This window comes from Capsicum annuum, chromosome 4 (assembly GCF_002878395.1).
Source record: "Capsicum annuum cultivar UCD-10X-F1 chromosome 4, UCD10Xv1.1, whole genome shotgun sequence".
Classification (NCBI taxonomy): domain Eukaryota; kingdom Viridiplantae; phylum Streptophyta; class Magnoliopsida; order Solanales; family Solanaceae; genus Capsicum; species Capsicum annuum.
In genome coordinates, this window is record NC_061114.1 from 164,521,240 (window position 1) to 164,534,095 (window position 12,856).

Below are 12,856 nucleotides of genomic sequence, written 5' to 3' on the forward strand. Positions count from 1 at the left end.
ACCCCACACTTAAAGCTTTTTTTTTCCTCAAACAACTTATCCATTTATGCATACACAATATTTAAAACCATTAAATAAAACACAAGATGCTCAAATAGGCTCACATAACGAATATGAAACAAAAAGAAGATTCATGAACCATTACTGGAAACAACCTACCCTCAAGAATAGACTCATCAAGTTGGAAAATTTATGCATACCGTTTAAGCAAAGAAATTATATAAATTACTCAACGCTTTATCAAATATGTCCCTCACAACAAAAGAGTTACCCATAATCGCTTACAAAAATTTATTTCTAGCACACTGGGTACAAGAATCAAGTTGCGCTCACTCTCACAAAAAAATCTCATATTACAAATGATGACCATATGATTGCCCAATCTAATTTTATTATAATTAGGTGGTATATGTTAGGGATATTTCTCTGTTTCCTCTTTGTTAATAAACTTCTTAACATATTATTCTTCGAATAATTCTACTATAAAGTAACTAATATGAATTTATTTTATCATATCATGATTGTTGGGAATTATGAAATTAGCTATTCATAATTATAAATAGATATACCTGTTCCGGTAGCTTTGATGTTTCTGAGTTTTGTTGTTCCATAGCTTTTTCCATTGGAGTATATTTATCTAATTAACTGAGTATTTTTTTTTTTTTGTGGAATGGAGAGAGTGAGATTTGCTTCAAAAGAAGGCTTTGCAGGCTTGCCTTTTGCAATGCCCTCTGCCGTTGTATTTATAGAACGAAAATATGAATTTACATATCTCTTGTTTCTAAAAAGTAATGAAAAGTCAAAAAAAGTGGGGTCTATCCCCATCTAACTTTTCCTAAATTTCTAAGCTACGTAAATTTTCTTACAATGTTGAAACTAAAATCTAACTAAAGCCTAAAAAGTCAAAAAGGTGGCTTTATGGCCTACCTAACTTTTTCTAACGTAAATGCTAATTAATATCCTACTATTACATTTCAAGACTTTTGTATAATAATTCTAGACTTTTGTACAATAATTCTGCCTCTGTACAGTATCTTGTCTTCGTTGATTTTTGTCGTATTTGCTCCATTATTGCTCTGTATCTGCTCCATTATTGCTCTGTATTTGCTCCATTATTGCTCTTTATCTTATCCTTCCAGCTGGCATTTTATCTTCTTTATTCTAGATGTACTTCTGGAATAATATTATCTTCTCCATTGCACCTCGAACATTGGTGGTCTGGATATTTATGTCCAATTATCTTACAGTATCTCGTTAGTAGTCCGTCTGAAATAAATCCCTTTTTTATTGCTCGTGCGGTAGATTGTTTTTCTGGGTTGAGTAGTGTCAATATCCACTGTCTTACGTCTTCCATATCTGCTTGTCTTAGTTCTTTCGAATTTGAATATATCATTTGGTGGTCTCTTGAATAGTAGCTCCATATTGGATTTCCGTTAGCATAGTTATTTGCTAGTTCTTGTATGATCGTAGCTAGTCCAATAAGTCTTTTATTTGCATAAAAATCTGGTATCTCTATTCTAGGTATCTCCGGTTGTCGCGATATATCTTCTGGTATAATCATATCTCTTGTCAGTCCTATTTTTAGGTATAAATGTTCACCTATTTTCTTGTATCTTCGTCCTAGATTAGAAAATACTATTTTTATTTTTGATCCTTCGTAGTTTTCATATATTTTTTCATCTATTATAAATTCTTCTTTATTCATTTTATTGTGAATAGTTCATGTTGATATATATATTCTAAGCTATCTATTTGTGATTCTAATTTTGATATTTCATCCTTTTGCGTATTTATTGAATTTTTACTAACTCCGGCAAATATATTATAATTTAGTCTTTCTATTCTTATTTTTAATTCTTTACGTTTTTCAGAGATAATTTGTTTTAATTCTTTATATCGTTGTATTTTATTCATTTTAAATTATGTTTATAATATCTCGGTGGATATCTAAATCTAATTTTATTATAATTAGGTGGTATATGTTTCATTCTTCTAGATTTTAAATGTGTTATTAATTTTGATTCAATACTAGATATTAATGTAATTAAATAGGATTTTCTTGATTTTCTCTAGTTTGTCTAATATATTCTAACATATCTTAATCTGAATAATATTCTACAGATATCAAAGAACCAAATACCAATTATATAACCCAAAAATTAGCACAATGTTAATATTAGGATCATATAGGTCTTTATGGGTTGTAATGTAGGCTAAGCGATGGGTAGGAACTATTCTGGCCAGTAATAGTACTAACTTCCCTAAGAGTTTTAAGACACTACATTAGACAATGAATACCAATAACTAACAACTAATTTCACCTCTACAAACTTTACACATCATTTTTTTCACCCCATTTCATAAAGATCACTTACATAACTTATGGCGAGAGTATTTTCCATGTTTACATCATTTTATTTTGAACAAAATTTTATGCCATTTTTTCTCTCTCTCATTTTTTTAAGATAGATCCACTCCCAACTAATCATATTAGATTCAGATGCCAAAAACTTTTACTTTAGGGCTACATTTTTTCGATTTTCTTCTTCTATTTACAACTTCTTACTAAAGTTTTTTTTAACTAAAGTGTTTAAGAGATTTGGATCAAGTTGGGGTTAATCAAGGAACGATTAGGATACAAATGAGGTTACTAAAGAACAAGCTAAAGGCTCAACAGGGTTAGCTAAGACTATGCACAAAGGTGGTTCAAAAGAGCATATGAAAAAAAAAATATTTTTCAAAGAAATGCCTAAATCATCTCCTACACTCACATTCTTTATTTCTTTTTGCACACACACCAGGCAAGTTCTAGCATTCAATTGCAATAAGGAATATGTAAATACCCTCTCACACACATGGAACATTCTTAACTCCAATAGGATTAATATAGACTCTTAACAAAATATTTATATGAATTCACTTTAAGCCAACAATCACCACACGAGTCATAAACTAGAACTTAGGTGTCTCAATAGTAAAGGTTTATCACATGCTTCTATTGTCGTGTGGCCCACTAAAACAAATTACATTCACTTGTTAGGTCCTAATCCTGACTGATTTTCTCTTCAGACGATCGTCATCTATCCATCATCAAGAAAAACACCTAACTATGACTACAAACTAACATATTCGTAGAAGAAAAAGACATGCACTAAACTAACAAATTCAAAATGGAAAAGTAAAATGCACTAAATAGAAGACAAAACACTAAGCAATCTAGAAGGACTTCTAGCCACCCCAAACTTTAAGCAAAACATTGTCCCCACTGCAAATACATAAAAAAATTTTGGCTAGTCGGACTCTTCTTCCACATTTGGGGTCATGCCACCTGCATCAGAATCATCATTAGAGTCTTCCTCACTAGATTTGGCCTTCATGTTGGAATCTAACAGTCGGCGATCCTCATCTGTTGGTACATCATTATCCAACGTTCCTCAAAACCATCCCCTACTCCACACCTTACTCTAACATGGTCATTAAGTGAATAGTCATAATCCAGCTGACGTAGCTCTATAGTAGTAGGCACACGGCCTCTACTAATCATAATGAGCTTTGACATGCCATAAAGATGGAGGAAGAATCTCTCATCTCATGCGTAATGTTTAGCAGTGCTAAGAATTATGCCTTGTCTGGTCTCTGGATCCATTACCTTTGTGACATCCACTATCGTTAGGTTCTGAGGCAACTTGTGATCCACTGGCTCCGCTTTAATTTTTTCTTTTTTAAAATGGTGGTCAGCAATCTTCCAAAGCTGAATGGTGTCCTTCCGTGCATCCTTTATTTTCGCATAGAAGCGTGTATAACTGCACCAACATCTACAGGAACATCTGTCATTAAAGCATATACTAAACATACCCAATCGCACAAGATTTTTGTGAACTGATTTCCAAGAATAAGGCTACCAATCACTATCCTTAGCCAGATACGAGCTTCTTTGTTTTAAAAAACATATGGAAAGGTTTTATGATGGCCTTTGTCCTTCTAATGGAACCACCGATCCATACACCTTGAACCATACAAAGTATGCCTGATGGCTCTATTGGGAGGCCTGTTGTATAATTCCTTCAACCTAGAATGATCTACATTCAAAGTACCCAAGAAAGATTTAAAAAACTCGGCCGTTAGATATAGGATTTGCCCTCAAATCTTAACTTCATTCCTGCTGTTCTTTGGGGACCAATTAGCATAAAAATCCTGAGTCCAATCTAGACTGCACTCACCCATGTCTTGGAAGATGAAGTCAAGTTTTAGTTTTATGATCCTAGCCAAAATGCGTAGGCAGTGCCTCACCAAAATATCCATTTGAATAAGCTCCAGTGGCACATATCTATTTACTTTATTAATCTTGTACTACTCCTGACCATCCTTTAAGACTCATTTAATTCCAAAAGTGCATCGAGGCCCTGGAAGAGAGAATGAAGTGGGTTTCTCCTTTCTTGCTCATTTTTGTCCCTTCTGAGATGTGGATACTTTGTCTTTGCCACTGCTTCCTTTAGGAGCCATATCACCTATGTACATTATAAAATCATGTTAGCCACACGTAACAAAACTCACTACAATTAAGAAGAGGATGGTGAAATCACCACCCCACACTTAATTTGTTAGCATAACCTAATTAAGTAGTGTTGTCGGGTTCTCAGACTTCGCCGACATACACTTTAACCTTAGGTTTTAACATTATTCATACATTCTTACCACATTTTCAACTCAAATGGTGGATTTTCCTTTTCTTTTTCAACTCATAATTTCATTCTATCAGACCCTCATAGTCCACAAAATAAATTGCAATTCAACTTTTCGCATGGCATAACACAGTTGTTTAATCAAATCAATTCTTTCACACTACCAATTTCACTAACTTCATTTCAATAATCCAATTATTGAACAAAATTCCCTTACAACTTAATCATATCACAATACAAAAACATCATCACACTCCTACACTTTTATCAACATCATTCCCAACAAAACAAGATGTGAAATAACGGTTACACCACTTCCATGTTAGTTGTGAACAATTCACTCATACATACAAGCTCAAAATATTACACAATAATGCCTAAAAGTTTTAACACCTCAATACTCACTATACACCACGACTTGCATTTAACAACCAACTACATATTTAGAGGTTAAATTAAAATCCACAATAATGATGGTTTCTGAAATAATGGTGTTCATATTTCCCAAGATTTTCAATAATACTTTTACAAAGCTATGGCAAGAATTCCCTCCACAATCCTCAAGAAATCAATTAACAACTATAACATAAAGAGGCAACATCGAAGGATTAAGAAATAAAAACTTACCTTAAAGATTGACGATTGAAGAAATAAAGGGAGAATTGTTGAGATTATGAAGCAAAGAAGAGTCTTGAAGGACAACGGGACTGTTGAGAGCCAAAGATTGTACGATTTAGGGGTGAAATAAGGATGAATTTGGGCATTTAGGGTGTGGAGTCTATTTAAAGGATGAAATCTAGGTCGGGTTGACCCAAGTTAAGATTGGATACTATGTTGAACTTTTAGTGGTATGCGGTGCATATGTTATCGTAAATTCCTAAGTGTGCATTGCACATGAGATCACCTAACCCAATAGTGAGCATGTGCGGTATGGTGTGTGGCGCACGTGTTGTCGCACAAGTGTATATAGGCGGCACACAACCTATCACAGATATTAGTTTAGGTACCACATAAGTAATCGCCAACTTGAACCAGTGAGGATGTACGGTTGGGTAAGGAATGCACAAGCAATCGCTATCTTAAAGGTGTACGCCACACATCCTGCCGATCAGGCAATGTTAGGATCCGCACAATACAATGCCCATGCGAGGCAGTGGGCTTATTCTAAGTATTAGGAGATGCCTTTGCTATGGCCTATGTAAACTTAGATGTCACACACCCTATAGTACACTTAAACTTGGATGCCATGCACCCCATTCTCTATGTGAGGCATAATTTTAGTCACAACTCTCACACGAATCGTGAATCAAGCCTTAACATTTTGACTACTACAACTTACCTATAATGTTCCTGTTACTCCTAAACTTACTACCTTTAATATGGCTCACTTTCAAATCGACTTTAGAACCTATCACCTTTTTAGTGCTTCAAACGCCTACACTAAATCAAAAACAATTAAAAATAATTAGAATGGTGGGTTGCCTCCCACCAAGAACCTTAGTTTTAATTGTGGCTCGAATCTTATTTTTGTATATCTATTTTACATATTAAAATCAAAGTAAAATCATGGGTTACCTCCCATGTAGCACCTGATTTATTATCATGGCATGAGACGTTATCTCGATTACTCAGACTTTATTGAGATAAATAGTAGCAATACTTTTTATTGAGTCTTTTGGACCAATATAAAGTTTGACTCATCGCCTGTTAACTTTGAAGACGCCTCCATCTTCATTTTCAAGTTCGACTACTCCAGATGAGTAGACTTGACTCACTTTAAACAGTCCTGAACACTTGGACTTAAGTTTACCTGGGAACAGTTTAACTCTGGAGTTGAAAAGAAGTACCAAGTCACCTTTCTGGAAATCTTGTTTTTTAAACCTCCGATCATGATACATTTTCATCCTGTCCTTGTATAGTTCTGACCTTTCATAAGCCCCGATATGGAATTCATCCTTCTCATTCAGTTGCACCAGTCTTAGCTCCACTGCCTCCTTCCAATTAAGATTTAACCTTTTGAGCACCCATTAAGCCCTATGCTCCAGCTCTATCACTAAGTGACATGCTTTACCATAGACTAACTGATACGGTGACATGCCTATGGTTGTCTTGAAAGCATTCTGATATGCCCACAAGGCGTCATCGATCTTTTGAGACCAATCTTGCCTACTAGCATTCACCATTTTGGATAGGATGGCTTTAATCTCTCAATTTGAAACCTCCACTAGCCTAATAGTTTATGGGTGATATGGAGTTGCTAATATATGCTATTTCACCCCATATTTTTCCAAGGCAACTCAAAACACTTTATTGTAAAAATGAGATCCTCCACTGTTTATAATAGTATGTGGTACTCCAAAGCGAGAGAAAATATTCTTTTTGAGAAACGTAAGAACAATCTTTCCTTCATTGCCAGCCAAGGCGATAGCTTCATCCCATTTCAATACATAATCAACAGCAACTAGAATGTACTTCATCCCATATGAGCTTACAAAAAGGCCCATGAAGTCGATGCCCCAGACATCAAATAATTATACTTCCAACATCTTAGTCAAAGAAATCTCAAGCCGCCTAGAGATTGACCCCTGCCTCTGACATTGGTCACAACTTAGCACGAACTCATGAGCATTCTTGAATAAAGTTGTCCAATAATAGCCACTCTACAACACCTTTTCTAGCAGTTCGATCACCTGCATGGTGACCTCCAACTGGGGAAGCATGACATGCTTCCAATATACTCAATACATCTACTTCTGGTACACATCTCTTTCTAATATTATCAGCACATTACCAAAATAGATACTGCTTATCCCAAGAAGTAATGTGTGGGATCATAAAGGAATTTCTTTCTTTGATGAAAAGAAAGATTTTTAGAATCAACTTGCTAACCACATAGTTTGCAAAATCTACGTACCAAGGCATTTTCTCCATAACAGCAGCCAAGATCTCTTCATCTAGAAATGCATCATTGGTCTTTATTTCATCTCTAACTCCTTGCTCACCTTCCATCTTAGACCGATAATCCGCACTTAGTTTTTGGAACCCTTCCTATCTTTGACTTTAAAGTGAAATTCTTGGAGAAGCAATACCTATCTAATCAACCTTAGTTTTGCATCCTTCTTAGCCATCAAATATCTTAAGGTTGTGTGGTTAGTGTGGACCACCACCTTGGTTTCTAGCAGATAAGCCCAGAATTTTCAAAAGCATAGACTACAATAAGGAGTTTCTATTCGGTGATAATGTAGTTCTTTTAAGGTCCATTCTTTGCTCTACTGGCATAATAGATTGCATGAAACAATTTATCCTTCTTTTGCCCCAACACAGCTCTAAAGGCAACACCGCTTGCATCACACATGATCTCAAATGGTTTCGACCAATCCAATGAGACAATGATAGGGGCTTCAACCAACTTCTTTTTAAGGCATTGGAATGCCTTCAAGAAATCATCATCAATAGAGAACTTCGCTTTCTTCTCTAAAAGTTTGCAAAGTTGCTTTGTAATCTTTAAAAAATCCCTTATAAACCTCCGGTAAAAGCCAGCATATCCAACGAAACTATGCATTCCATTTACATAAATGGGAGGTGGTAGCTTTTAAATAACCTCCACCTTGGCTCGATCTACCTCTATCTCTTTTGATGAAATTTTGTGCCTGAGAACAATGCCCTTTTTTACCATAAAGTGGCATTTCTCCCAATTGAGCACCAAATTAAATTCCACTCATCGCTACAAAGCCCTACTCAGGTTCACTAAATATAGCTCAAAAGAATCTCCTACCACAAAAAAATCATCCATGAACACCTCCAAGGTGTTCTCCACCATACATGAGAAAATAGACATCATTCATCTTTAGAAGGTAGCAGGTACATTACACAACCTAAATGACATTCTATTAAGTGCAAAAGTGACATACGGGAATGTAAATGTCATCTTCTCCTGGTCTTCAGGAGCAATACAGATTTGATTATAGCCAGAATAACCATCCAAGAAGTTATACCATCTCTTTCCTTCTAACTAATCAAATATTTAATCATGCAGGGCATTGGGAAGTGATTTTGTAAGGTCAATGAGTTTAGTTTCTGATAGTCCATGCAAACCCTCTACCCAATCACTTGCCTAATAGGAATCAACTCATTTTTTTGTTTGTAACAATAGTCATGCCTTCTTTCTTCAGCATATATTGAACTGGGCTTACCCACTTACTGTCAAAAAATAGATAAACCACTCATGCGTCCAGCCACTTAATAATTTCCTTCTTAACTACCTCTTGCATTAGAGGGTTAAGTCGGCATTGATGCTCGATGGTTGGAGTACAGTCTTCCTTAAGTTGTATCTTATGATTGCAGATACTGGGGGAATGCCAATAATATCAGCACTAGTCCAGCCTATTGCTTTTTTATATCTCTGAAGCACCGAAATACGTGTTTTCACTTGATTCTTGCCCAAACCTATTGTAATAATCATGGGTAATGTGCTTTCATTACCAAAAAACACGTACCTTAAATGCCCTAGCAACTCTTTCAATTCCAACATCAGCAGCTTTTAATGGATGGCTTCGCTGGTGGTGTTGGTTGATTCTTAAGATCAAGATCCAGCTTCTTAGGAGCATAAGAGTATGATCCCATTCCTGTCAAAGCACAAACACTCTTCATACTCCTCAATACCTTCACTATAAAAATTTATAAGCACTGCAGCTAAAGGCTCGACAGCAAACTTCTTCTCTATTGGCACCTCCTACTCATCCTTATAATATACATCAATAATTGATAACAAGCTCATTTATTTATGCTACTTCATTAATTAGCACACATCAAAGTGCACAACTTCATCATTCATCCAAAATTAGAGCTCATTAGCTTGCAAATCAATTAGCACACTTTTGATTGCGAGAAAAGGTCAACCCAAGATTATGGGCACCTTGAAGTTCACCTCGCAATCCAGAATTACGAAGCCCACAGGAAATAGAAGCTAGCCAACTTCACCAGCACATCACACAAAATACCAATAGGTTATTTTACTGACCTATCCGCCATCACCAGTCGCATGTTGGTGGGTGTGAGGTCTCCTAAATATAACTTTTTAAAAATAAATAGCGGCATCAGAATAATGCTTGCTCCTAAATCACATAAGGCTTCTGCAAAGTCAAGAGTTCCAATAGTGTATGGGATAGTAAATGCTCCTGGATCTACTTTTTTCTGCACTAGAGACCGTATGGAGATATCACAATAATGATGGAGATTGTCCATTGGCTTAAAACTAACTAACTGCTTCTTCGTGAAGAGGTCTTTCATGAACTTTACATACTTGGCCATTTTCTCTAATGCCTCCCTCAATGGTAGATTAATCATCAACTGCTTAAGGATAGCTATAAATTTGCTGAACTTAGTGTCATCGGCCTTCTTCTTCAACTGATGGGGAAATAGAAGAGGTAGTTTTGGAAGGGTGGTAACCACCACTTCAGCCTTCTTTCCCTTATTTTTCTCCAATTCATCAACCTAATGACTATTGGATACTGCATTATCAATAACCTTATCTGATTTTTCAGACTCCACTGGATGATTAATCTTTGATTCTTCAATATCATCTGCTACTATATCAACCATAGGCTTACCCACAGGAGGGCCTGATAAAACCTTACCACTCCATGTGTGATAATACCCATGCACAATCCATCATTCCAAGGGTTTTGAATTGTATCACTTGGCAGTGTTCTACTCTTTTTCTGATTCAATGCTACAGAGAGTTGGCTCATTTGCAGTTCCAACTGCTTGATCAAAGTGGAGTTTAAGTTTACCAACTAACCCATAGAAGACAAGTCGGTCTTCGTGGTAGTCACCCCATAGTTAGTAGCCTCAACTGCCTTTAAAAATTACTCCATCATGTCCTTCATGGATATCTTGCTAGAGCTACTTACAACATTATCTCTACTTTTATGAGGTATATATAGCCAACTTCTATCATTCTTGTTCTTCTAATTTCCTAGATCCCAATCGTTATATCCAGCTTTATCGTAATAAGTCCGACTTTAATTTCCTTGGCTATTGCCTCGGAAACCCCCCTGTTTATTCAAATTGTTAGCCTCTTCTTCCAAATTAGAATCATCTCTACCTTGGGATGCAGCAGCTTTAACTTTTTCAGTCTTTTTAGATAATAAGTGCTTATTCAACAAATCCATCTGTATCTTCAAGTGTGCCATGTCTTGATCACATTTTCCCTCCTTATTACATTGTTATGTAGTCATACCAATAGACCCAATAGGGATTGCTACCACAGAATCCCTGGTATGCCAAGCTCTACTTTGTTTGGTCATCTGATCAAGCATTTCCAAGGCCTATTGAAAAGTGAGATCCACAAATGATCCCCCTGCAGCATTATCAATAACTGGCTTCATGATAGAGTTCAAAGAATGATAAAGAGTGTCCATCAAATGAATATCCATCACATTCTGCTTCGGGCACTGCATCAGCTTCTTTTTTAACCTCTCTCATTCTCATGAAGAGCTTTAGTTGGGAGCTTCCTGAAGTTACTGATCTCATCCCTCAATTGTACCCTCCTTGAAGGCGGAAAGAACCTTTCTAGTAAAGCCTCTTTCAACTATCTTCAGTTGGTTATAGAATCGAGTTCAGCTCATTAAGCCACAAGGTTGCCTCCCAAAAAAGAGACAATAGAAATATATGCTGGCGGATAACATTTTGTCCCACTCCCGGGTTATCAAAGTACCTACAAATAGTGACAAAGTTCACTAAATGTATATTGGGATCATCCCCCGAGTTTCCACCAAACAGCCCCTTTAGATGGACGAGTTGAATCATTGTGCTTATAATATGAAACATAGCTCCGGGTGCTAATGGTGGGGGAATAATAGATCCAGTTGCACCCTCTCTATCCATTCCATCCTGATCATCATTAAGATGAAATTTTACAGTTTGGCGATAAGGTCTCTCTCTAAAAGGATGATTTTTGTTTACATTTTTGGTCACTAGAGCAGCTATATCCTCTGCACGCCTTCTATTAACTAGCCCCAAAAAATCATCATCTCCCAGGTCCTCTTCATCTAAATTAGGTACCCGGCATGGGTTATCAACATTCTATTGATTTAATTGAGCATTAGCCAAAGCAGCTAATCTTTCAGCTTCCTATTGGTTAGTCATTCTTTCAATGAGATAAGTTTCAGGATTGAAAAGTAATAATGGTTCTCCTGGACTTCTAGTTCATGGAATAAACAACAATGAACCTGTAAAAAACAAAAAAAAATATAAAATAAGGAAACTTGACTGACAGTCAATTAACACTCATAAACTCAATCGACAACCGTATTCCCCGGCAATGGCGACAAAATTTGATATGCCCAAATTATAACTTTCTTACAAAAGTGTACGCGGCCATTGTCAAATATATAACCCAACTAGGTTGGGGTCAAATCCCACAGGGAATAGGGTTCTAATTAAGTTGTATCCAGATTAGTTCACTTCTAATCATTTGTTCCCATAAAACAATAGGGGGTTTTGACTTACGTACGAAGTTGTAATGCCCCAAATTTGGTACCTGGGATGCTACATGGGGCTCATGACCCTGAAGGACCACAAGCTAACCCGTGACTGATATCTGCACCTATATACTACATGATATATTGTATAATGTAGAAACATAAATTGAAAGGCCATAAGGTTCAAACTGTAACAAAATATTCGATAAAATATAACATTTAGGATAGGATATCAATACACAAAACAAAATTGTCTAAACATACTATAGTCTGAAAAGCCTCTAAAACATGATTGTCAAAATAGGGAGTTGATGGGACATGTCCCTAACTAATTTTGACTGCTGAAATAACCAAGTACTAAAATAATGAAATAACTAATCATATCGTCCTCGAAGGATGACGACTCACTGTTGACTGACTACTGATATCAGGAATCTACTGATGCTTTGGAGCTCGTGTCTCTAAACCTATGGTATAAGAAACCATAGCGCAAATGCATCAGTACTTTAAATGTACTGGTATCCATGTGAGGTAGGCTAAATGCAGGGGGTTCATACACATGAACAATACTACCTAACTGACTAATATGAACGTGAGAATACATGCATGAATACATAGTAACTATATCTGAGATTGTGATAACATGAATTTACTGATAACTAACATGACTTATAACTGAGTTTTGATGGC